The sequence below is a fragment of the Euprymna scolopes genome, chromosome 14, assembly GCF_053919585.1.
Source record: "Euprymna scolopes isolate OS-2025 chromosome 14, ASM5391958v1, whole genome shotgun sequence".
Taxonomy (NCBI): domain Eukaryota; kingdom Metazoa; phylum Mollusca; class Cephalopoda; order Sepiida; family Sepiolidae; genus Euprymna; species Euprymna scolopes.
The window spans coordinates 29,841,577-29,868,323 of NC_136495.1; positions in this window are offsets into that span (position 1 = coordinate 29,841,577).

The following is a 26,747-nucleotide window of genomic DNA, read 5'->3' on the forward strand; positions in this document are numbered from 1 at the left end:
GTTGGCGCAAACGTCGGAACAAAAACAATAAAAAAAGTAAAAACAAGTAAAAGTCCGTGTAAAGTAAAGAAGCTTACAGTTAAATGATGTTTAGATGACATTGAAATTGTTTGTAAGTTTCCATCCAACGAGCATGAAAATATCACTAAAATAAAATAAAAACTCATTACATAATCAGAACTGTCTAATCCTGGTCTGGACATTCAACAGCCAAAATATGTTAGCATAATATTCTTCAGATATATTTAAATCTTAAATAAATTTGAAGTTATATACGGGATAATTTTACTTTAAAACAATTTTCTGATTTGTAGAAATTTAGAACTTATTTAAAAATAAAAGAAGTAAAATAGCTTATATTTGCTGAAAATTAGTTCACTTTAATTGGTCGTTAATTTCCTTTGTTGTCATTATTAGTCTCGTAATATTATACGATGATAGAGACCTCAGCATAACGAGAAACATAAGATATAGATAAATTTGTGGATTTTTTTTGTTCAAATTCGATCTCGTATAATAAAATAATAATGTCATACAAGAATAGACTTTTTCAAATAATTTGGCCCAAGTGTTATGGTGTGATGCTTATCTACCCTATTTTTCTGGAATATATGAACTCTTCTGAGGATATGTATAGATGAGGGTTAAGACTAAGTCTCGAAGCAGTCTCTATGGGACACACTAGTTTGTATTGTAAATAAACACGCTTGTAAATATACCATATTGCTGCCTTATTCATTATCCATACTTCTATAAATTTTTTTGTGTACTGATATTCATATTTAACCTCTTTTTCTATTTATCAAATAAGAAAATACAACTTTATTATATATGGATCGTGGAAATGCATTCATCGCCAAAGAATCTACCTAATGTGCATATTCTTTTAAACATTCATTTGAATTAATTTCCTATTAGTTTTTTTCGGTTTTCGTGTGTAATGATCATCATTAGTTAACTATTACGTGATAGTCTACATGAGTTATACTGGCAAAATATTCACATAAAAAGATTATAGTAAAGACAAGTTATCTTTCTATATATATATATATATTTATTTATGTATGCATATATATATATATATATATTTGTTTAAAATATTTTGCCTGCCAACGTCCCTTGTCAGTTTTTTTTTGTCTACAGCAGGAAACTTAATATATAAGGTATTCGTGCTCATGCGAAAATTTATCATTTAGTTTTAGTCGTAGAAAATGGGTTAAAAAGTGTGAAATCTTAAAAAAATGGAATTAAGGCCAAAGGAGAAAAAAGGAATCGTAAAATAAACGTTTTGGTTTTGATTTCCGGTTGTGGAGCACGAGTCATTATCTTTTCAACTTTTTAAATCATTACTATATATTGGGTCCAATATAATATAAATAAATCCGAAATATGCATTAATCAAAATAGCATATTTAAGCATATTTTATAACTGGGCAATGTCGGGCGGCCTGCTAGTCAGGTAATAAAATTGGTGACGGGCACTTATTCGGGGGCAACTTTACCTGGATTTACGTTGGGCACACCACTAATTTCAAGAACTTAGACTTGTGACAGATAAAATATTACTAAAACTTGTAGTTATTTTTTTTAATAAAGTTATGTTCTTTGAAATGTGCTAATTAAAAGATAGGTTAAAAGTCGTACTAGATTTGGTAGAGAAAATCATAGCAAATCTGGGAAAGAAACACTCTAACTCCAGGAAAATAAGATTGGCAGTTTTATTTTTGGAGTTTGATATCAAAGTCGTGTGAGCACTGAAAAAATGATAGAAGTTATCCCGATTTTTCTTCGTTTCTAGATTTTTCAAGAACACAAAACTCCGTTGAAATACTTTTATTTATGCTTTTCTCTCAGAAAGAAATGACTACGTGTCTCTTTGTTAAAAATGTTACAACTAGGTAAAGAAAAATGGGCAATAGATCAAAATGTGCACAAAACAGTCGACGCAATAGACACTGTTGGGCACCACCAAAAAGATACGATTTTGTTATCTTGAGTTAGAATAAAAATGTGAGAGTAAAAAAAGAACGCAATTGCATCAATATATTTGAGGAAATGTCTCTTCACGCCCAATAGCTTAAAAATATACCAATTATCCAATATATTTTTTTTTACATGGAGGTCACCACTTATCAAGGCCCGGAAGCCACTCGGGGATAAGGGTTGTTGCGTGTACAGTAATCAATAGGATAGTGTCGTAGTAATCGTTAGTATTGGAGAGTTCATGTAGTGTCTCACTTTAGGGGGTGATTCATTAGGATTTTGTTTATGTTGGACTTGAAGACATCCAAGGTGTAGTCAGGTGGGAAACAGGCAAGCGGAAGAGAGTTCCACAGGCGTGTACTTCTAAGAAAGAAGATTTGTTCATGGAATCTACGTTTTGATTTAGGCACAGAAAAAGAGTGTGGGGAGGAATTATTGACAGTGGTTTCAGCTAGATGGGTGTTTATCGTGAAAGATTGGCGAGAGGGGACCAGAGATTGGAGCTCAACGAGAAGTTGCCATGGAAATAACGATAAAACAAAGACAGGCTTGCACCGGCTCTTCTGTCATCTATCCCGAGGCGGCGTCGTTAAATACCAGTGGCGAGCGGAAGTTCTTGAGAACTGGAAACAATGTCGACATATGCAGAAGGCAAATATAGCGCCTGAAATTCCAAAATTGCAATCCATCTAGTACTAGTTGGGTTCAATGTTGCTTAATTCGGTGAGCTCCCAAGAAGTGGTTTGTCAACGTGATTATGGTTAATTATATATGCATATATGTATGTGTAAGTGTGTGATGCGTGCCGTGCGAATATCATCGATTATTAAAGGTGCATTTGTTATTCATTGAGATTGGGTATGTGTGAAAATACAAATAACGTCAATTATATATTGCTCAAAAGCAACAAGATTACATTTTTGAAGATGTACAATGATAAACGAATTGTTTTTTCACATCGACTTTTCTAATTTCGCTAGCGTATGATTTTAGATTGTCGAAGTTGGGTTTAAGCAAATTTAAATGTTTAAATTGATACGGGTTTTAGTATCAAATAGAAAGGCTGAAATCCATGGAACGGTTTTCAATTAACAAGAGAATGAACCAGGTTTCACGCTTCACTATACCAAAGAAAATTGTCAACATTTTTTTATTGTTCACCAAGATTTAGCGAAGTCTCATATTAGCAAAATCCACCGCAAAACAAATTAATACATTAACTACATTTGATCAACAAGTAGAAAATTAATTTTTCCTTGAACATGTGTTTTGTTTGAGGGCTAATGCACTAATACAATGATTATCAATATGAGTGAAATGATGTTTTAAATGAAATCCCAGGGCATACCGTAGTACACATTGCAGAGTTAAAATTAAAATATAAAAAGACCCATTAAAATTGTAAAAGTAACGAATTTTTATATATTAGAAATTAAGTAAAAAAGAAATAGTGAGGAAAATATTAAATTATAGTTTGTCAATAATAACGTTAAAACGTAGAAAAATCGATTAACTAAATTTGATGGCAACGGAAACTTACTTATAGCGTCACTATAGCGAATGACGAAGAAATACATTTAAGGTAGAGAAAGTTCAATAATGAAATATGCCCATAAATATGAAAAATGTAAATAGTGCAAAATAATTTTTAAAATTAGAATTATAAGTCATTTGATGGCAGAAAAGATGTGGAAATGTCTACAATTTTCGAAGTAGAAGGTAACATACAACCAATATTTTAAATCGGTCCTGGCTATGACCTTAAACTATATCCAGTGGTGAGGCCCCAGCTTGCGGGCTTTGGGGAGTGTGGAGCCACCCTTTAATCACCATTGCTCCCAGGTCCACTCTGACCCGGAGTGGTAGTACCTGTTAGGGTCCCAACTATGGGTTAAATAGAAACTGATTTGAAAACAACAAATATATTCTATTAAAAATTTTCTTCAAAATCTTTGGATTCCGCATTAAATAACCCGAAAATGGTTGATATGCCGTAAAACAAAAACAACCAACCAACCAACAATATTTTAAATCTCTGAAATATTCCGCTTAATCACAGGAAACAAAATACACCCATGAAAATATTGTTGAATGTAACTCCAGTTAGTGTAATCCCCCAATAAGAAAACGTAAAGAGATCTGAGTGTGTGAATGGTTTGACAGAATTGAACAATGAAGTGCTATGTGGTCTAAACGAGCTATTGTTTAAAATCTTCGAAGAATCTAACACTATAGTTTTCATTTGCTAGAAGGAAATACAATTTCTTATGGAGGAAATAAATGTTGTTACAAGTATAGACAAATAAAGTAAAGGAATGTGATAACATAGATGCCATCACCTGTAAACATATCTCGTCACTACAACTCTCTCTTGGTTAAGCAAAGTGTTTTATTTATTGCAAACATGCACAATTTAAAAGATATAATTAGAAAAATGGACTAAAGACTGCGTCTGAACATCAGTTAAGAACAGTTGTTAAAAATCATTTTCAAAAATAACTAGTATATTCTCACATCAGAATGAGTCTTGCCACACTTAATCCAGATTGCGAAAGCACTTTAGCTTCTGATGCTACCGCGTACGGCATTGAGACAACATGTGAAGCAGGTTTTTGACAACTTATAAAGCGGCTTACAGACAAAAAAAAAACCGTTACTTACAAATCGGAAAAACATTGTTTATTATTATTTGCAGTCACCGTATTTCATTGATTTAGTCTCGGAAGATGTGTTGATTTAAAAGCTGATCAAGAAAGCCCTTGCTAATCAGTTATATGTCGAAAAGGGAATAAGCGACGCAATATACAAACTACTGAAGTACAATGCAATTTTCCGCAACAACAGAATATAATTCACCTCCAAAAATCAATCATGCTCTATAATTACCTAGACCTGTCTGAAACTATGCAAAACCTCTGAATATAGTGATTGGCTTGCTACAAACTATAAGCCTAGGTATATGATATGTTACATCGTTAAGGAGCTTCGGATACAACTAAAAGAAAAGGCATTAGATGACGATTATTCAAAGAATATAAAAATTTAATAAAATAAATCCACGAACAAATCTAAGAAATTCATTCAATTTGTAATAAAGTCGTCATGTGCATGGCTCTAGTGGTTAGTGATGCAATATTATTTGATAGAATTCTGAAGGAATTTCGTGTCAATTCCCTATATATGATGAGAATAAAATCCGCATTAGCAAATATGTGGATAGGACAAGTCTGCACACGTATATAAAAATATTCGTGAAACTATGCAAAGGTTATGCGATGGAACCGAACCCACCTCCTATAACGTTTATACCTTGACCGGAAAATTACCAACGTGATCTTTCCCCCACATAAATACTGTTGTCCATTTGTATACTAGAATGACGCCCGGCATTGCCCGGTCGTAAAATACGCTTAAATATATTTTATTAAGTCAGATTTCGTATTTATTAATATATAACATTGGATCTAATATATAGTAATGATTTTAAAAGATTCTAAAAAATAACTCGTAATACACCACTGAAAATCAAAAACAAAACGTTTAGCTTACGATTTATTTTTTCCTCTGTCATTAATGACAGAGCTATGAAAACGTTTTTGCAAGGCTAAAAATTAAAGCTTGAACTAATAGCTACTACGTTATGCGTGCGTATTTGTAATGCCAGCGTTCGACCTTCACTTGACAAATTTCTTCTTTTATACCGTTGTATCACGTTGACCGGGCTAAACACAAATAAAAAGTTTCGCATGGGTTCAAATGCCTTATATATAAGGTTTCATGTCTGTAGACCAAAATCACTCGTAGGCAAAATTAAAAAATATATATATATACGTAGCCATACATACATATGGAAAGAGTTTTGTGTTTACTTTAACCTTTTTGCTCAAATATTACACAAGTATAAATGATGTAGAATATCTGCATGACTATAATTAAACGTAATAGTTAACAAAAGATGATTATTTCATAAGAAAATTGATAGCGAATTAATTAAACGAAAGTTTAAAAGAATATGCAAATAAGCAAATATGGAAATAATCATTTTCTAGTGAATTTAGTGTCATGTCCTATATAAGAAAGTTGTATTTTCTTTAAAACTAAAAAGAACAAAGGACTGCCTTTATCCTTTCTTGTCCTTCAGGTCGGAATCAAAGTGTGGTATCTGTTTTGATGCTGCACGATGGTTAATTAGTCCTTATTCAGTGGAGGTGGTACCCTCTATATTGAGACAATTATTATTTTGGTCTTTACCAGATTACCCTTTTTCCTTTCTTCTGGGGAGGTGGTTTTTCTCCATATTAAAAACGACCTTCTGTCACATTTTTTTTCGTGGAGAAGCAAATAAATACCAATAGAAAAAAGGGAGTATTAATATGAGTATCAATACACAAAGAAAACTTGATAGGAGTAAAGATTTTCTACTACAGAATACTGAATAACACTTCCTTAAAATGTTTGGAAATATTAGAATGTAAGAAATAAACCACGGAACAAATCTATAGTCGTTTCATGCATGAATTGTTTACCCAGTTCAAATTCGTTGCCTGTATTGTATGAATTATTATATCATATATATTATTGTATAATATACACACACACACACACACACACACATATATATATATATATATATATATATATATATATATATATATATATATATATATATTATTGTATCGGAGAGTTTAAATTGGAGATACTGTATCAATATTTGTATTCGAGTATATTACGATCATGTCGCACATTTTGAAAATTAATAGTCAGACAGAAACGTTGTGGGTACTTTAAAAGAGCATTTAAGAAAAAAAATTCACACCTACTAAAATATCAAGAGTTTTTTCATGTATACAGAAAATGTAATGCTTTATGTGCATGGCGCCAGCAGAAGCAATCTTTGCAAAGATAATTTAAAAAGTATTCGATAGATTATACGAAACCAGGCTGTGAAAAATGTCAGGAAGATTTAAAGAAAAAGTTTCTATCGAATGATCAAAAACCATAGATTCGACTGGAAACCAAGAATAGAGAAAAGGACGAATTGGGAACATAATTAAAATGGTAAAGAGACCCAAGTGTACTCACAAAAGATATATGAACCAGATGAAGAAACGATATCTACATTTTGTCGACAATAATATTTCAAGGCTGAACTAATGGGCATTGTGTTCGACATATCATATATATTAACTCGTAATACCACAAATCAAATAGGAAACGTAAGATTGTGAACTTATTTGAAATAAACATTAAAAGGAAACTCTACTGCAGAGGAAGCCTTGAAATAGGAGTTGTAATATACGGATGTGGAAGTGTCTTATTTCGTTAATATATAGACTTTGTATGTATAATATACAGAGGTGCTTACTGAGAAATCTCGACGAAGAACCCCACAATTTTTTTAGAATATAGTATTATGCACTTCTGTAAATATTATAAATATATTACTCTATTATATGTTTTATTATCGGCCTTTTACAACAGTTTATAAACTTAAGTTGCCGCCTTACAGACATTATATATTAATAGTTAAATGTATTCTATTTAATGTTCGATAAAGCATATTTTAAGGGACAATGAGGTAATTTTGTTTATGACATTTTAATATGGTACAGTTATTCCCCTTATTTGTATGTGTTTGTTTAGATTAGTAAGGAATTTAAGATTAATATCTTCTTTATTTTACCAGGTATCAACTATTGTGTTAGATCTACATTTATCGGTGATTGTTATTCGAAAATCATTGGCGGATTCGGATTTCTTTATATAAAAAATGTTTTCTTTGAATTTTTGCACATATAGGTATTTTAAAGTTGAGAATTACACAGTGTTTCAATTTTGGAACTATATAAGAACTTTTACATGTAAATCCACTTTCATTTACATATATATATATATATATATATATATATAGAGAGAGAGAGAGAGAGAGAGAGAGAGATAGATAGATAGATAGATAGATAGATAGATAGATAGATAGATAGATAGTCTGTTTATTATACAAATATTATTGGTCCTCTTTAATTTTCATACGGGTTTAATTGAATTTGCATCTATACAACCATTATATATATATGCTAATTGGAAAAGGTATATATATATATATATATATATATATATATATATATATATATATATATATATATATATATATATATATATATGAGCAAACAATTAATAAAATATGTTAAAAAAACACTTTGAAATGAGTAAAAACATATTTAATCTGAAAAGAAAACACTAGATAAATGGACTATCCATTTATCTAGTGTTTCCTTTTCAGATTAAATATGTTTTTAACTCATTTCAAAGTGTATTTTTAACATATTTTATTAATTGATTGCTCATATTATAAGCTCTATTTCCTATTTGATTTTATCGACCTTTTATATCTGGCTGAGATAATTTTATAAATATTAATTATTTAATATTTATAATTTACTTTTACCATCTTGGATCATTTTGATAAATTCAATTGTAATTTTCATTTTATATATACATATATATATATATATATATATATATATATATATATATATATATATATTAGTGTTGTGCCGATGAATCGGAATCGGAATCGGGAATCGGTTAAATCGGTAATTTTCGGGGAATCGGAATCGGCATCGGAATCGGAAAAATTTGTGTATAATTTCCGATTCCAAAATCGATTCTTTGAATATTTTTCAAAAGTTAATTTTCAATTGCTTGTACCGATTATAAATATTTATTTCTTTTAAACTATTAGTAAAACTAAACTCTATAGATCTACGTACTCGTTATAGAATGAAGTTCTCATAACAAAATCACGTAATTTCATTAAATAGTTTTTGTTTTACGCTCCCTTGACTAATTATCGCAGTTTTTTTAGGAAGATTCCGAATTTCCCAAATCGTTTTTACGGCATAAAATAAAAACTGGTGCCGGGAAAACTCGTCTCGGGAAAACTCGTCCCCTTTCGCTAGGTAGGAAAACTGGTCCCTTATTGAATAAATATCGATTGAAAACACATTTTATGATCGTTCTTGAAGGAGATATTGTTTTTTAAAATAAACTATAGCCCCCCCCCATAATATTTTTAAAAAAATATTTTTACTTGTTTAATGTTTTTTTTGTGTTTTTAATAAAAGCGTTTATTATGTTCATAAACGAGACCGCATATTTTTTTATATTAATATAAAAATAATTTACTTATATACTGTTAGTGTTGCTTATAAAAGGGTAAAATCGATTTTTCTACCTCGCCGACTATGTTGTTTATTTAATTTATTTGGAATCGTTTATTTGGTAAAGAAAAAAAAACAGAAAACAAACAAAAAACATGTCGGTCGAGTGTTACGGGAGAACGAGAAATAATGCCCGGTATATCACATCTTAGGGGGTCTTGATAATCGCTAAAAAAATAGAAAATTAAAGAAATTACTGAGGTAGATTTGGTTTTAAAAAGAAAATCATAAATTTTAATATTTTTTAAAATATAATTTAGAGAGAGAGGGGGGGGATAACACCTCCCTTCGAAAAGCAACCAACAAAAAATGAAATTGAAAAGATTCTTGATAAACGATAGCGAAGTTTTCAATAAAATTGATTAATAAATTTATTTAGTGATTACTTTCTCTCTTAATGATTGATTTTAGAATTTTGAAGTAAAAATTAAAAAAATTAAAAATGAGTTAACGAGAGATTGTTAGCACATGGCATCTCTCGCGCCAAAAAAATATTTCGCTTTTAATTTATTAGTTAATTTTTGCAAAATTTGACAGGACGACAATAAATGTTGATAATTGATAAAATCATAATTTTAAATAACGCATGAGTGCATTTGGTATGACAGAAAACAAAAACATAACAACAAAAAACTATCATAATTAAAAACCAAAACCAAAAGCGTAACGAAGAATCGAATCGCTCCCTGTTTTTTAATTTTTGGGTTTTGTTTTTTTTATTGATTTTATGACTCCAAAAAACATCGTTAAAATAAGAACAAAAAAAATGTGTAATTAACTTTGTATGAACATAATAAACGCTTTAAAATAAGTTAAATCACTAAGAACTTAGCCAGTTAGGTAGAAAACGGACACTTAGAAAATCGATTTTATTTAAAAAAAAAAAAAAAAAAACATTAAACAAGTAAAAATATTTTTTAAAAAATATTAGGGGGGGCGCTATAGTTTATTTTAAAAAACAATATCTCCTTCAAGAACGATCATAAAATGTGTTTTCAATCGATATTTATTCAATACGGGACCAGTTTTCCTACCTAGCGAAAGAGGACGAGTTTTCCCGAGACGAGTTTTCCGGAGACGAGTTTTCTCGAGACGAGTTTTCCGGAGACGAGTTTTCCCGAAACGAGTTTTCCCGGGACGAGTTTTCCCGGGACGAGTTTTCCCGGGACGAGTTTTCCTAAATTCATAAAAACTATTTGATGAAATTACGTGATTTTTTTATGAGAACTTCATTCCATGACGAGTACGTAGAATATATATTTTTTTTTATTTTTCGTTTTTTAACATAGTGTAAACTGCACAAGCACCCTTTTTTAATACGTGAAGACAGTTCAGAGCTTCATCCTAGATCTAAAAATAATTTGGTTTTTAGTGGGTTTACAAATATCGTCCAAAAGTAGAATTTCAATGAGGGGGGACTTTTAAATGTAAATATAATTTCTTTTTCAATCTGAAAAATTTCTAAATGTTTTCTCTTTATCTATTTTATCCAGACTTTGATAAATTCATTGTGAGATATTCATGTATATTTTTAACTTTTCCGAAACCCGAGAAAAATGCGACGGTGTCAGACAATGTGGCTCAAGGAAAATAAAATAAAATTCTATTCGTTTGAAATCTTTTCATATTAAACTCCTTGAGAAATTTGGCAAGTGGGTGTGAAAAAGTATTGTTGTCGAAACCAACGGCATCGAAGGTGTTAATTACCCCATAATACTTTCAACTCAACTTTTGAGTGAGATTGGCGGGCTTCAGCGAGGCCTCCGTGATATATATATATATATATATATATATATATATATATATATATATATATATATATATATATATATATATATATATAATATAATATAATTATATATATAATATTATAATAATATATATAATAAATAATATATAAATAATAATATATATATATATAATATAATTATATATATAATAATATAATAATATATATAATAAATAATATATAAATAATATATATATATATATATATATATATATATATATATATATATATATATATATATATATATATATCACGGAAGTCTCGGCTTCAGACGGCATTGGCGCCGTCGTAGCAATCCTTAAGTATAAACATAAACAATACCGGCAGAATCAAAGAAAATCACACTGGAAGCATATTTCAAATTAAATCAAAGGCCAAGCCTTTTGACAATTTTGCCCATTCCTTGTTGGTCCCCCCGATTTATCGGAGAGGGACTATAGTTTTCAGTGGCGTTCGTCCGTTCGTCCGTTCGTTCGTCCGGATGATTCCCGGATAACCGTCCATTACTTTTTTCTGAAATTTTGCCACAAGTTGTACTCCAATACGTAGATGTGCACAACATCGAGTTTTTTTTAAAGAAAACTCTCGTTGCTCCCCCAGGGGCTGAAAAGGGGTCAAAAATGCCCAAAATGGAAAAAATGACACTTTTGGCCCCATAACTTTTTTCCCGTCCATTAGATTTTACTGAAACTTGTCCAAAATGTGAAGGCACTTGTTGCAAATGTAAATTCAGTATCGCTGACCCTGGCAAAACTCTGGTTTGCGCCCCCCGGGGACTTTTAGGGCTAAAAACCACCCCTTTTTTAGGCTCTTTTTTTTCATATTTGTCTAAAATGTGATTATTATCTGTATTTAGTGTTTTTTTTATGGTGCTGAACTCAAATTTACATGTCTTAAGGCCTGAAAAATAGCTGTTTGTCCATTTTTACAAGTAATCAGCTCCCCCATGGGGGCAAAAGAGGTAAAAAAAAAACCTCAAAATGACTCTAAATAGACAAAATTGACATATTTTTCAGAATAACTTTTCATCCATTCATTAGATTTTTCTGAAACTTGGCAAAACCATGGGCATACCTGATATACACCTGATGGAAGTATCACTGACCCTGGGAAAAATCAGAGTCACAAGCCCTGGAGGTTTTAGGGCTAATATTGGGTGTGGAGCAAAAGTTGAACTTAGTCTTTTTTCTGAAAACTTTTGAAAAAATTTTTTTCACTCAAAATTGTTTTTTTATCAGTTATGTATCACTTTTTTTATCACTTTATTCGATCCCCCCTCCTCACATAGAGGGGGGGGCATGCATGCACGGCTTGTTATATTTGTCAATACCGATTGCCGAGTGAGGGAGCAGCAAACATACCGACAAAACCCAACACTTTTATATTCTACTTTTCATTTGATTAGCAATAATGTTTGATATTATTTTTCTGGGCAAAATATTTCTTTAATTTTAGACAATTCTTTCGCTACTTTGAAAATAAACTGCATTCTTCTAAAGGTTACCTAGCGAATTTTCGCAAAGTTTCAATTTTTGTTTTGTTTATTTTACGCATATAAAATAAGTTTAGATCTTCTTTAGTTTTACTAATAGTTTAAAAGAAAGAAATATTTATAATCGGTACAAACAATTGAAAATGAACTTTTTAAAAATATTAAAAGAATCGATTTGGGAATCGGAAATTAGGCACAAATTTTTCCGATTCCAATACCGATTCCGATACCCCCAAAATTACCGATTTATCCGATTCCCGATTCCGATTAATCGACACAACACTAATATAAAACGATTAGGAATTTAAAATAGACGGTCAGTTTCACAAATAAATATAACGTAACATGAGCTGTAGTGTGTTACCAATTTTAAATTATGTGCGCTTATTGGGGATAGGGTGTCTACTTTTTAAGCGATTACACATGGTTTTACAACGTTGCAAACCGAACTTAATTTAGTGGGAAACACTTTAGTTAATATCCATAAAGAATTAGGATGGCCAGAAATGATGATCATTTTACGTTAAATTTATATTCGAAACTGATCTTACACTCTAAATTCTAAATGATCGCTTTTCTTTCCGCCAATTAAAAAAATGTTCTAACACGTAATCTATAAAAGTAATATTTCATTTTGGAATAGGGATTTAGCTGCGAGAGAAAGCACAGAAAGCTCATGCAATCTCACGTTAAAAATGGTTTTCATAATAGTAATATTATTATTTAGAAATTCGTTCGTAACAATGAGATGTGGCTTTGCTAAGTGGCGTTGTTAAATATATTGTTCTTACATCGTTTTCTTATTTTGCCTACCAATCTTCGAATATTTTCCACTATTCATGTATGTAGCATGTTATACAGTAAATACGAACTGGTACAATATAGCTTTGTTTTAAAATCAAAATAAATGTTTTGTTGTGCTACAATTTTTAATCAATTACGAGGCAAACATTTGAGATAAAATATACGCGGACATTAACCAGGGGTGTATGTAATAATTTGAAAATTTACGAAAAAACAAACAAAAAAAATCTCTAATTAAATATGTATAAATTTTACAAGAATCGGAATCGGAATCGGGAATCGGATCGGAATCGGAAATTTTGAACGGAATCGGAATCGGAATCGGGAAAAATTTTGGCATCGTCCCATCACTAATATATATATATATATATATATATATATATATATATATATATATATATATATATATATATATATATATATATATGTATATATACATTGAACGATAGAATCTAATTATAATAGTAAGCCTAATATATGAAGCCAATGTTTTCTAAATGTGTTAGGCAATTTTTTTTTTATACTGTTGTAATCACATAACAATTTTAAATTTTAAATACAGCGAAGTTATAGTGCATTTTATTTAACGAATAGATGATTATTAAACAAATCACGCAAAAATATTTTTCATGTTGAATACTTGGAGCACGATTACATAGCATTACATAGCATTACTTAGTTTCTATTTACCAGATTACAATATATTAACTCTGCTTACTTAGATTAAATGTACAGTAATATTTGGCTGCATAAAAATTTAGAATACTATATTTTTCTCATACATGTTTGTATTTTCACGATTGATTTGATATCTTTTCTCTTATTCATACTCATATTTATTTTTTACTGCCAACTAAAGTTTAAAACATATATATATTCATGCATATATTTATATAGTACGTTTGAAAAATATATGTCAATTAAGCTACAGAATTTTCGCGTTTCATCCTCGTGGGTTTCGTCAGGGTAATTTTTTATACATAGCATTCAAATATTTTAATTAAATAATAATAATGCGACTCATCGCAAAAATAAAATACGGAAGTGAAATTGTCTGCGTGCGTCTGTGTGTGTGTACATTTCCGTACCAAACTACTCTGTCAATTTTAAGTCTACAGACTCGAGATATAACATAAGGGGTATTGAGCTTTGGGGACATCTTTTTAATCGGTTTTCAGCCAGACATTTAACTGTCAAGAGGTCAAAGTTAAACGATTTGATATTTAAGAATTCTACCAAACTGCTTGTCCAATTTTGGGTCTAAACACTTGAAATTTAGATGTACGTTACTTTACTTAGACCTGGATCCAAATTTTTTATTTGATTTGAGCCCAAAAACAATACATGTAAAGGGGTCCAAATTGAGGTCAAAGTAAACAAAAATTTGACTTCTGTAGTCTCTACCAAATTACTCAGTCAATTTCTAGTCTAAAAATTTGAAATTTTACATAAAGTGTATTCAGACATGGGGCAAGCTTTTTCATCGGTTTTTGCTGAAAATTGGACTGCCAATTGGTCAAATTTCCAAAGAATTTAGCAAACTATTCAGCCAATTTTACATAACGAGTATTCAGACATGCAACAAGCTTTTTAATCAGTTTTTAAGCAAAAATTTGACTGCCAATATGTCAAAATTGAAAGAGTTGACCTTTGCAGACGCTACCAAACTCCGACGCCAATTTTGTGCCTAAGCACTTGAAATTTTAGATGTAGGTTGCCTGGACAGGAGTAAAACTTTTTAATATATAGTTATACATATGCACATAAAATTTTGAACAGTTCATAGAGCCCGAGTAAAGCCGTGACACCTTTCTGGTGATTGAAGGTTAAATTTAAGACTAAAACTCGGTCTTGGCTGGCAGAACTAGAGAATGCTAACTCCGTAGATTAATTAAAAGTTTTCGTTCGAAATTCTATGCAGCAGATTCCCGAGTTCAAGAGAATAATTCACATATTCTACAAGATAAACGTGTATAAAACTGGAAGCTATATATGTCAAAACGTTATTAAAGATAAAGCCAATAGTATCTCATGTAGAACCTTTTAAAGATATAACGCTAGTTAATAAATGACAAAAATTAAATATTAGATAAATACAGTAATAGTAATAATCATAATAGTAAATAATTTCTTTGTAGTATAAAACATTTTCAAAACAATTTAATTCAAACCTTGAATAAAACCTGTTTAGCTTTACGATATGAATCAAGATGGCAGCCAGTCTTTAAGGTATTTCTTAGACCCTTTTGCGACATTATATTCCCATGCATTTTTTCTTTCTAAGCAAAGAATTTCTAATTTTTCTGAAAAGTATATGCACAAAAAGAAGCGCTATTGACAGAATAATATCGATTATTTTCCTGCATAACGAAACGAATCTGTAAAAAATGTACCGAATTTTTAATATCCTGGAGGAGCTGTTTAGCTTGAAAATAAATATTTGGATTTTTGAATGTAACTATATTCTTTATATATATATATATATATATATATATATATATATATATATATATATTGGTGGGTCTATATGTGCGATACATATAGGTTACGAATTACATTTATTTTCCCAATAAGGTCAAAGTAAACAAATTGCTGCAAAAAGGCCGGAAAAAATCTCACGAACCAAAATGAAATATTAATTTGTATGATTAAATTCATCGTTGACGATATTGATACATGCACTGTTGTTTTTCTCTTTCTAATCTCAACAAGATGTGAGACAGTTTCAAGGGTTAGAATTGAAAAACCAGTGCACAAGGGATTATGCACTTTAAGCAGCCCGACTTTTTTCTCTGATACTGACACCGTGGACGATTAGAAGTAAACTAAGTCAGTCTCTCAAAAGAAAGTCGCTGTCCGTTGATCATTTTAGATTGCAAAGGACCACACTACAGCTTGACAAAAACAGCAAGGCTACCGCCGCCAAAATTGCTTGATCTTTGTCTCACTTATTAAAAAAAAGTAATAGCAACTTACGTTTTTAATATTAAACCAACAAGGATATTCTAAATCAAATTTAAATAGTGTGCGTAACATCTTTATATTAAAGCCATTCTCTCTCTCTCTCTCTCTCTCTCTCTCTCTCTCTCTCTCTCTCACTCTATCTCTCTCTATATTTCTTTCTTTCTCTTTGTCTCTCACCCTGACGGTCTATTTTATATTTCTCTCTTTCCTTCTCCTCATTTTCTTGTTTTTTTTCATAATGCCACTTCCTCAACCACTCTCACATTTAGTTATAGTAATTAGTCCAAACAGATAAAACCTGTAAAATTATGATTTATATTTATTGATCTCTACAACTCCAAGTAGAACAAAAAAGATTAATATATATATAACGCAGTAATGTTAATAAGGGTAGTTATGTGGTTGAGTAGACCAACCGTTTCCGTTCACCTGTCCTATTTACTAGATATAGTACTGCAATGTTAAAAATAGGAACTACGAAACTTATACTTTAAATGAAAGTACACTTTTTTAAAATCAAGTATGAAAAGCCACGGCGTGTTTGCCAATATCAATGCTATCGTGCTATCGATCCAAAAGAAATAGAACACAGTACGCAGAGTATTTAGTCAACGCAGCTATCCACTTCCTCGCTTTAAATCTTATTCTGTAATTATTGGTATTTTGTATCTGTTGAGAAAAATCGTGTTTTGAAAAAAAATCAAGAAAAATATTTTCTGGGTTTAGCATTTGAGGTTAACTCAGATTGATTTCTTATTTTTAAATCAGCGATCATGGTGAAAGCTGATAATGTGTTCGATTGCTCATTTACTAAGAATAGATTTTTAGAGGGGAAGCAATTAACCTCTTCTTGAATTTCACAACTGTTTATATTTCGCTCTGGAACAGGCTTAATTGTTATCTGATACGATCGCTTCCATTTCGAATTAGAACTTTTTTATTCAGATTTCTATTAAAAAAAAATCCTTTTTTTAATCAACAAAGTATATACTGGGACAGTAAAATAAAAAAGTAACTATCTTTTTATTTTCTATTATCAAACGCAAAGTTCATCTAATTTCGTTCTTTGTTATCGTTTTGAGTTATAAAAAAATCTACTGAATTTGATATGATTCATCCTTCTTATAGACAGGTGATCATTTAGGAATGTAGTTGAACATTAATGTCTACGTAATCAAAACTCGCGCAGTGATGCTTTTGTTCTCGTAATACGTTTCTAGCATAATCCCTTCCAAAATGTTATAAGAAGTATAGTCAGAGGAGACTATGAAATCAGAAAGCCGAAAAAAATGATATCAGGTATAATGATATAGTCACATATTTCTATCTTACATACTGCGCACATATTCCCCGTGTATTTTGATAAAGAATTAGTACCTCGAAATATTAGAACTATACTCGTTTACATGCTGTAACCCAAATAAACCATAGACATTGATAAGAGAAAAATTAATGTACCGGTCCCAAAATACAATATATCGTTTTACTCTAACGTTTTGCATTATTTTCTTTTATTCAATTTGAAAGGTGCACATACTCGCTTCTGACATTATCAAAGAAATTGAGCTAGTGTTGATTTTGACAATGAGCGAACTTAATAGATACCATAATTATTTAAAGTTTCGAGATAGAATAATTATCAGACGTTAATCAAAGATAGGTTACATGTAAGGTCAAATATGTCTTACATGTAACGTTAAACGAGATAGGCACAGGACAAGAGTAAAATGTAAGATAACGACGTCAAGTATTGTACAGCTGATGGTTAAACAAAGACTTTTATATAAGTGTGTCCATGGGAGTTGAATGCACAAAATTAAATAAGACGAGTCTGCTAGGAGGCAGTCGTGTATGCAGTAAAACTCGATGAAGAGAAAAACCGCCGTTCGACAAGGACGATAAAAGACACAGGTATAAACAATTTTTAATAAGAAAAACATTGCAAGTTCACATCCTTTCTAACCCTAACTAGATCCCATGAGAAATAAATCAAAAGCTAACAACCATATTGGTTTTACGACCACTACACTATCTCGCACATGTATCTTGTAAACTTTAGTCTAATTTATCAGCATTTGCAAACGCGTAACTGCTCCATTTGGTTTAAGACACGATTTAATAACGTGAAAAAAAATAACACGAAAAAATATATTCTGAAACCAATTTAAACAATTTCAAAAACACCCAAGACATAGAAAAAATATATTAATACACTACATCCAATGCTTAAAATATATAACAGCATATACATATATATATATATATATATATATATATATATATATATATATATATATATATATATATATATATATATATATACAGTTGTTTATATGCTGCTGGAAAACGGATTCTGTAGTGCCAGTTTTCAAGAATTCTGGCGAAAGAACGAACCCAGTAAATTATCGCCCCATTAGTCTCCTCCCACTTTTCGCCAAAATATTCGAGACCATAATTAACCAAGCTCTAGTCCATCGCCTTACACATGCTAAACTTCTGACTTACCAACAATATGGATTTAAGCAAGCCCGTTCCACAGCAGACATCCTAACTGTAATCCCAGAACGTATATACCAGCCACAGGACAAAGCGGGGGGGGGTAGAGCGGTAGCTCTAGATATATCTTGAGCTTTTGACAGGGTATGGCATGAGGGTCTTCTCAGGAAAATCAGATCATACGGCATCACTGAAAGAATACATAACAGTATTAGATCCTTCTTAGATAAGAGAAAAATCCACGTTGTCCGTTACGGTCTTACATCTAAACAATATGATATAAATGAGGGAGTGCCTCTGGGGTCTATCCTTGGACTTCTGTTATTCCTAATATTCATAAATGACCTTCCTGACAAAATTGTCTGTGAGATTATGTATGCTGACGACACCACGCTCTATGACAGACACGACAGGAAAACAAATGAACATATATCTAAAGAAATGGCAAAAACACTAGAGGAAGACCTCGGATCCGTAGTGGAATGGGGACAAAACTGGATGGTCACATTAATGCTGCCAAGACTAAACTGGTTTCCTTCAATAATTACAAGAAACCTTCCCTATCGCCAATAGCAATAGCCAAATACTCTTTATCTGAAAGTACATATTTAAAACTCCTCGGCCTAACGTTCACAGGAAACATGAGTTGGAACAATTACATTGAAAACATTGCCAGGACCGCTGCCAAGAAGGTGGGTTCTCTCTAACGTGCTAGAAAGCTATTATCCTATACCTCTATAAGGCCACCATTCGCCCATGTTGTAATATTTGGGCTGCTGCATCTGCCACTAGTCTCTCGCTCCTCGACAAGGTTCAAAAGAGAGTCGCCAATCTGATAGGTACTGAACTGTCAACTAAAATTCAGGCTCTGTCACATCGACGAAACGTTGCATCCCTCTGCCTGTTCTACAAGTACTTTAACGGTGAATCCTCTGACGAACTGCAAGTACTTGTGCCCCCTCGACGTAAATACTACCGATAAACCCGACAAGCATCTAAATCCCACCCCTTCACAGCAGAGATCCCTAGATGCAAGAGAGCCTTCTACTCCAGTAGCTTCTTCACCAGAACAGCTAGACTTTGGAATTCCTTTCCGGGTCGCTGCTTCCCCGACTGTACTGACATGCAGAAGTTACAGTGCAACGTGAACCGACATCTTGTTGCCCAACTTCCTACACAGTACCCCGGATGTTTATCTCCCTGTAATAGCCCCCTACAACAAAGTGGCAATGTGCCTTGCTTATGGTGAAAATGTAATATATATATATATATATATATATATATATATATATATATATATATATATATATATATATATATATATATATATATATATAAGAATAAAAATAAAATAAAAATACCATTGATGGTTAACGTTATGTTGTTTTGAAAAAAAAACGAATGAATTTATAAAATGATGATCAACGTTTCGTCCCTATTGCAGGAGACATCTTTAGGATATTAAAAGGAAAAAAAAAGAACGCGAATAAAATGACGTCTTTGTCGTTGCATCCGTCCCCAAACAGGAAATGGCGAAGGTTTAAATTAATGCTAGTCAATTGATAAGAAAAAATGACTTTCGAAAATACCGGCGAAAAAGGCAATCTCTCCTTGTAGAAAACTGCCCTGTTGAGGGTGAAGGAATTCATGTTTTTAGCCAGTTTTTCGATATTTTGTTGTCGGAGGGTCGAGCTTCCAAACCCTATCGACCTTGTGAAAATCTATTGCCTATGCCGAAAGTTTTAGGCAGATATACATACATGCATGCGTGCATACATACACATATTTAAACAGACATGTGAGATTTATATAATAGATTAGGAGAAATTTTAATGATACCAACAATGTGTATTTTTTTAACATTATTTTATTATTCCGTGTCTTGGTTTTTTTATTGAAAATTATGTTTAAATCATTGTAATAATGTTTTTAAATCATTGAAATCGTTTTTTAACGCGGTGCAGACGTTCTGTGAAGCACCCTTTTCAGAAATTATTTAAAATGCTTAGAATATATTCAAGATGTGTTGGAGATGTAAAAAGAGCATTTTCGTAGTTCATTTGAAACGTCTCCCTCGGAATGTTAATGTTTTACAGGATAATGTTTTACTTCTTGCTCTCGTTGAGTAATGAATAATGTATGAGTAAGGAAGACTTTACACCTGCTCAAGATGCCCTTTAGTTTGTTGTTAGTTGTTTATCTTTTACGTTTAATTTTGTTTCAGTTATTGATTTTGAATTGTTTGTTTTTTTTTTCAGTTCATTGCCATTGTGTCCTGTTCCCGTGACATATCCTCCTATAATATTAATTGTAGCTTTTCTGTGAATTATTTGTTTTGTGTTTTCTGTGTAATATTTATTTTCTGTTTTCTGTGAAATATTAATTTGGTGTTTGCTGTGAAATATTTATCGTACGTTTTCTGCGAAATATTTATTTTATGTTTTCTGTGAAATATATATTTTTTGTCTTCTGTGAAATATTTATTTTATGTTTTCTTTGAGATATTTATTTTGTATTTTCTGTTAAATATTTATTTTATGTTTTCTCTGAATTATTTATTTTGGTATTTCTGTGAAATATTCATTTTATGTTTTCTGTGAAATATTAATTTTATATTTTCTGTGAAATATATATTTTGTGTTTTCTATTAAATATTTATTTTATGTTTGCTGTGAGATATTATATTTTGCATTTTCTCTGAAATATTTATTTTATGTTTTCTCTGGATTGTTTATTTTGTGATTTCTGTGAGATATTTATTTTATGTTTTCTGTGAATTTTTATTTTGTGTTTTCTGTGAAATTTTTATTTTGTGATTTCTTTGAAATATTTATTTTGTGTTTTCTGTGAAATATTTATTTTATGTTCTCTCTGAATTATGTATTTTTTTGTTTTCTGTGAAATATGTATTTAGGTTTTCTGTTAAATATTTATTTTATGTTTTCTGAAAATGTTTATTTTGTGTTTTCTGTGAAATATTTATTTTATTTTTTCTGTGAAATATTTTTTCTACCAAATATTTATTTATGTTTTCTGTTAAATATTATTTTATGTTTTCTGTGAAATATTTATTTTATGTTTTCTGTGAAATATTTATTTTGTGATTTCTGTGAAATATTTATTTTATGTTTTCTGTGAAATATTTATTTTATGTTTTCTGTGAAATTTTTATTTTGTGATTTCTTTGAAATATTTATTTTTGTTTTCTGTAAAATATTTATTTATGTTCTCTGTGAAATATTTATTTTGTGTTTTCTGTGAAATATTTATTTTATGTTTTCTGTGAAATATTTTTTCTTTTCTATCAAATACTTATTTATATTTTTTTGTGAAATATTTATTTTGTGATTTCTGTGAAATATTTATTTTATGTTTTCTGTTAAATATTTATTTTGTGCTTCTGTGAAATATTAGTTTATGTTTTCTGTGGAATATTATTTTGTGTTTTCCCTGAATACGTAATTAAACCAAGCAAATTAATTAAATATTATTGTTTTGAAAAACAAATTATTTCCTATAAATGTATATATATATATATATATATATATATATATATATATATATATGCAAACGTTGATGGCTACATATGTGTATACATGTTTCTGTAATCACCCGTTATTTGAGCGATTACGTCTTCAGGCCAGAATTTCCCTCGAAAACATGTTGGCCTGAAGACCTAATCTCTCCAGCACGGGTGATTACAGAAACATGTATGCACATATGTAGCCATCAATGTTTGTATGAATAAATTTAATATACCTGATCTGTTTACTCATTGAGCACTTTTTAGCAGTCACATGTTATTTCATGGTATGTACTTCTGGGAAACTAATCTCTACTGCCATAATATATATATATATATATATATATATATATATATATATATTCTTCGGAATAGTTTCTATTTTACAATCAGTGGTTATGTAAACGTAAGATTGTTGGTTTACAAAATATCACTGGCAGTAATAGTCTATAAGTTATCCCATCTAAATAGGAATTGCTCGATATGCAAGATAGAGCAAATAAATTAAATTGTAATTCAATGAATTTCAAAAAACTCTCATTGAAATGAAATGAAGTGGTTGAGTTTCATATCAAAGAATTTTTATTATTCTAAGCAAGACAAAGAATGTTTTAGAAAGTTTATCTCCTTAACCTATAGGGTTTCGATGTCTACCATCTCATCAGAGGAGTGAAAATATTAGCAAATAGTTATAAAGGTATACACCCTATTTGCTAAAGTCAGTGAGACATGGAAAGTCAAAGTGAAAATAATACATTTATCAGAAGTCCTGTAGCAGGAGTATTTGTAGAAAAAGGATATGAATGTTTTTGTTGATCCAACTTGTTTGGTAAAATCCATATTATACGTTCTTTACATCCGTTTGGTAATAGTTTCCAAGTTATATCCTGGGTAATCCGCATAGCTGTGTACATATCCGAATCGGGCAAGTGCTTGTTTAAATTTGTTTTGGGTCCAGCCGATAATAATTTCAAAGTCTGGTGGAAGCCTTTTCATTAGAAGCTTATATTATTTTTAGTGGGGCGAAGTGTTAGGGAGAGTAGGTAATGGTAAGTGGTAGATTAGGTTGAGCTTTTCTATCCCTTCTAAATATGTTTGACAAAGAATGCTTACTACTTTCTGCTAAAAATATACCAATTCCCTCTAAAAGTTCATACATACATAAGCTTGTACAGTCCATCAACAAATTTTTTATAAATGTCAGATGGAAAGCCTACCACTTTGACCAAAACACCAACAAGAAAAGCACAACAAAAAAACTAGTTCAAGATCCTGAAACATTCAAAATAGGCCTCCAAGTTAACTCTAATCGTGAACAGAAGAAACTACAAAGAATGCGGCAAAATTCTACGGGCTTAAAACATATCAGCACCCTATGTTTAACCCAGAACTTGAACATTTTGAAAACATGCTAATTGACTTAGTCAAAAACATAAAGTTTAAGAATAACTGGTATACACCTAACAGTACAACTAAGAAAATGAATAACTTTGCGAAAAAAGTCAGTAAAAGTTCACATATATTTGTTCCAGCCGATAAGACCAAAAACTATTATAAACTAGAATACAGCAATTATAAGAAATTTATATACAAAGAATTAAACAAATCCTATAAACCTGCCCCCGAAAACAAAATAGATGAAATCAACTTAGAAGCTAAAAACATACTTAACATTATGAATATCCACGAACATACAGAAATTGTCACTCCTGGCACTCCCAGATTTACACTGAAAGACCACAAAGAAAACTTCCACGAGAACCCTTCAATTAGACTTATTTGTCCATCTAGGTCGGACATTGGTCTAGTAAGCAAGAAAATCTTAGATAGAATCATACCTTCCATTAGAGACATAGTTAAATTCCCACTCTGGCAATGTACGGACTCAGTTATAAACTGGTTCTTAAAACTAAAGGATAAACAACAAATAAGCTTTATCACTTTCGATATAAATAATTACTATCACTCAATTTCCCCAATACTATTAAATAAGGCACTAATATTTGCAAAAAAGCATTCGGACATAACGGATTTACAGATTAAATTAATCTTATTAGCCAGACGATCCCTAATAAATTTTGAAGGTTATTATTGGACAAGAAAAGATACCCCTAATGACTTCGACATAATAATGGGATCTTTCGATAGTGCACAAGTAACTGACTTAGTGGGTCTTTATTTATTAAAAGAAATTAGTATAGAATTCAGCAACATGCAAGGGGGGCTATACAGGGATGACGCATTATTCGTCACCCCCGCAAGACCAAGACAATACAACAACACTATCAAAAAACTGCATGAATTTTTCAAAAACTTTGGATTAACTATAGATGTCGACACAAATAAAAAAAACTTCCAACTTCTTAGACGTATCTTTAAATCTATGTAATGAATCTTACACCCCGTACCATAAACCAAATCTAAACCTATTTTATGTACACAAACAATCTAATCACCCAAAGTCAATAATCAAATCAATAGTTCCATCTATCTCTAAAAGAATATCAAATCTATCAGCGGACAAAAAAGCTTTTGACCAGGTATCGACGTTCTACAATGATGCTTTAAGGAACTCAGGATATAAAGAACGCATATAATATAACAAAAACCACCCTTTAGCGAGAAAACTACACTCAGTAATTACTCATAATATGACAATAAAAAATAACAACAATAGAATAAGCCAAAATGTCCCGAACAATACAAATTTCTTCACTAAATACACAGCCACCAGCCCAATCCCAAATCAAAAACAATTTAATAAGAAGAGAAAAGTAAGACGTAGGAATGCCATTTGGTTCAACCCTCCTTTCAGCTCCAATGTAAAAACTAATATTCCAAAAGAATTTTTCAGAATAGTGGAAAAATCATTTAAATACCCTCATAAGTATAGTACCATATTAAACAAAAACTCCATAAAAATATCATACTCCACAATGCCTAATCTAGCACAGACAATAATTTCAACAAATAACAGGAAAATTAAAAAAGCGCTGGATACACCAATTGACCTAATACCTAGTAACAAATGTAACTGCCTAAATAAAAATGAATGCCCCCTTAATAACGATTGCATACACAAAGACGTAGTATACGCCTGCACAGTCACGCAACTACCAAAACATAAAAACAACCAATCAAACGAGGAAAACAATGAATATAGTCGAAGCGTTCAGAACGCAAACATATATAGGGAAACATATGGCGAGGGCTCGAATAATAATAATAATAACAACAGAAACAACAACAGCCAAGCTAACGTATCCAATAATATAATTCCCAGTGAAGACCAATTTAGTACTAACCAGAACCAAGGCTATGAATCCCCATGCCCCATCTTTGCCCAGCCCCCCAATATAGGACTCAATAGAAATGGGACCGATGAACAAATAAACAGTAATAAAACCAGGAAAACATTCACGTATATAGGTGCATCTTCAAGCTTAATAAAAATAAGAATCTCAAACCACCTATATTCCTTCAAAAATGAAAGATCTCAAAACAATGATAATAATAGCACATCTTTAACCAAATTAATCAACAGCCTAGAGGACAAGAAAATTCCATATTCAATTAAATGGAGAATACTGAATAAATCTAGATCATATGCCCCAGAGGATAAGTGTTTGCAATCTTTGTATATCCGAGGCAGTTAGCATCATAACCTTCAATAAACCCATAATTAATACCAAGAACGAGCTAGTGTCCAGATGTAAACACAAGAAAAAATTTAAATACAGCAATCTTAAAATAAAATAACATACACTCTCTGTACAAATGAGAAATAGGTAAAAACAAAGTACTAAATACATACCAGTCTTGACTAAAATCTAAACATTTACTTTACTAAGAATATAATAATGTTCATTTATAAAGATAGGTTCTTAATAACCTGTTTTAACACATAAAATAACTTTCTCTGTTTGTGTATATGCACATGTTAAGTAGAGCCTTACTATAAGCACATTAAAATGCTACACTTTAAATCTCCTACACGTAATTGGCACTCTAAGATCTAATTATAATAGTATTTCCAAAAGCATGTAGCTTCCCATTTAAAGAATTTATAATCCCGCGCCCATCTACTAACCAGAAAAGGAGTAAAAATTCCCCATGGCAAGGTAATCTCTAGATCCGTACGTATAAACAAGAAAGAACTATACTCATTGATGCGTCATCCCTGATAGTACTAGGTTAATTAAATTCTATAACCATAGTTACACAATCCCATTTTTTTTCATCTTATTAATGTTAAATTAGCAGAGGAGGGGTTAAAAAATTATAACAAAATTAAAAAAATAAAAAATATCATTGATAAACTTAGGTAAGTTACATACACTAATTATTCCTATAATTTATAGTTTAAATAAGTGCATACATTTTTATTTCAAAATACATTTTTTATATATATGAGGGTATATTTGTCTATATATGGAACACCTGTTATCTGTGGGTATATATGGGCTTAGATGTAAG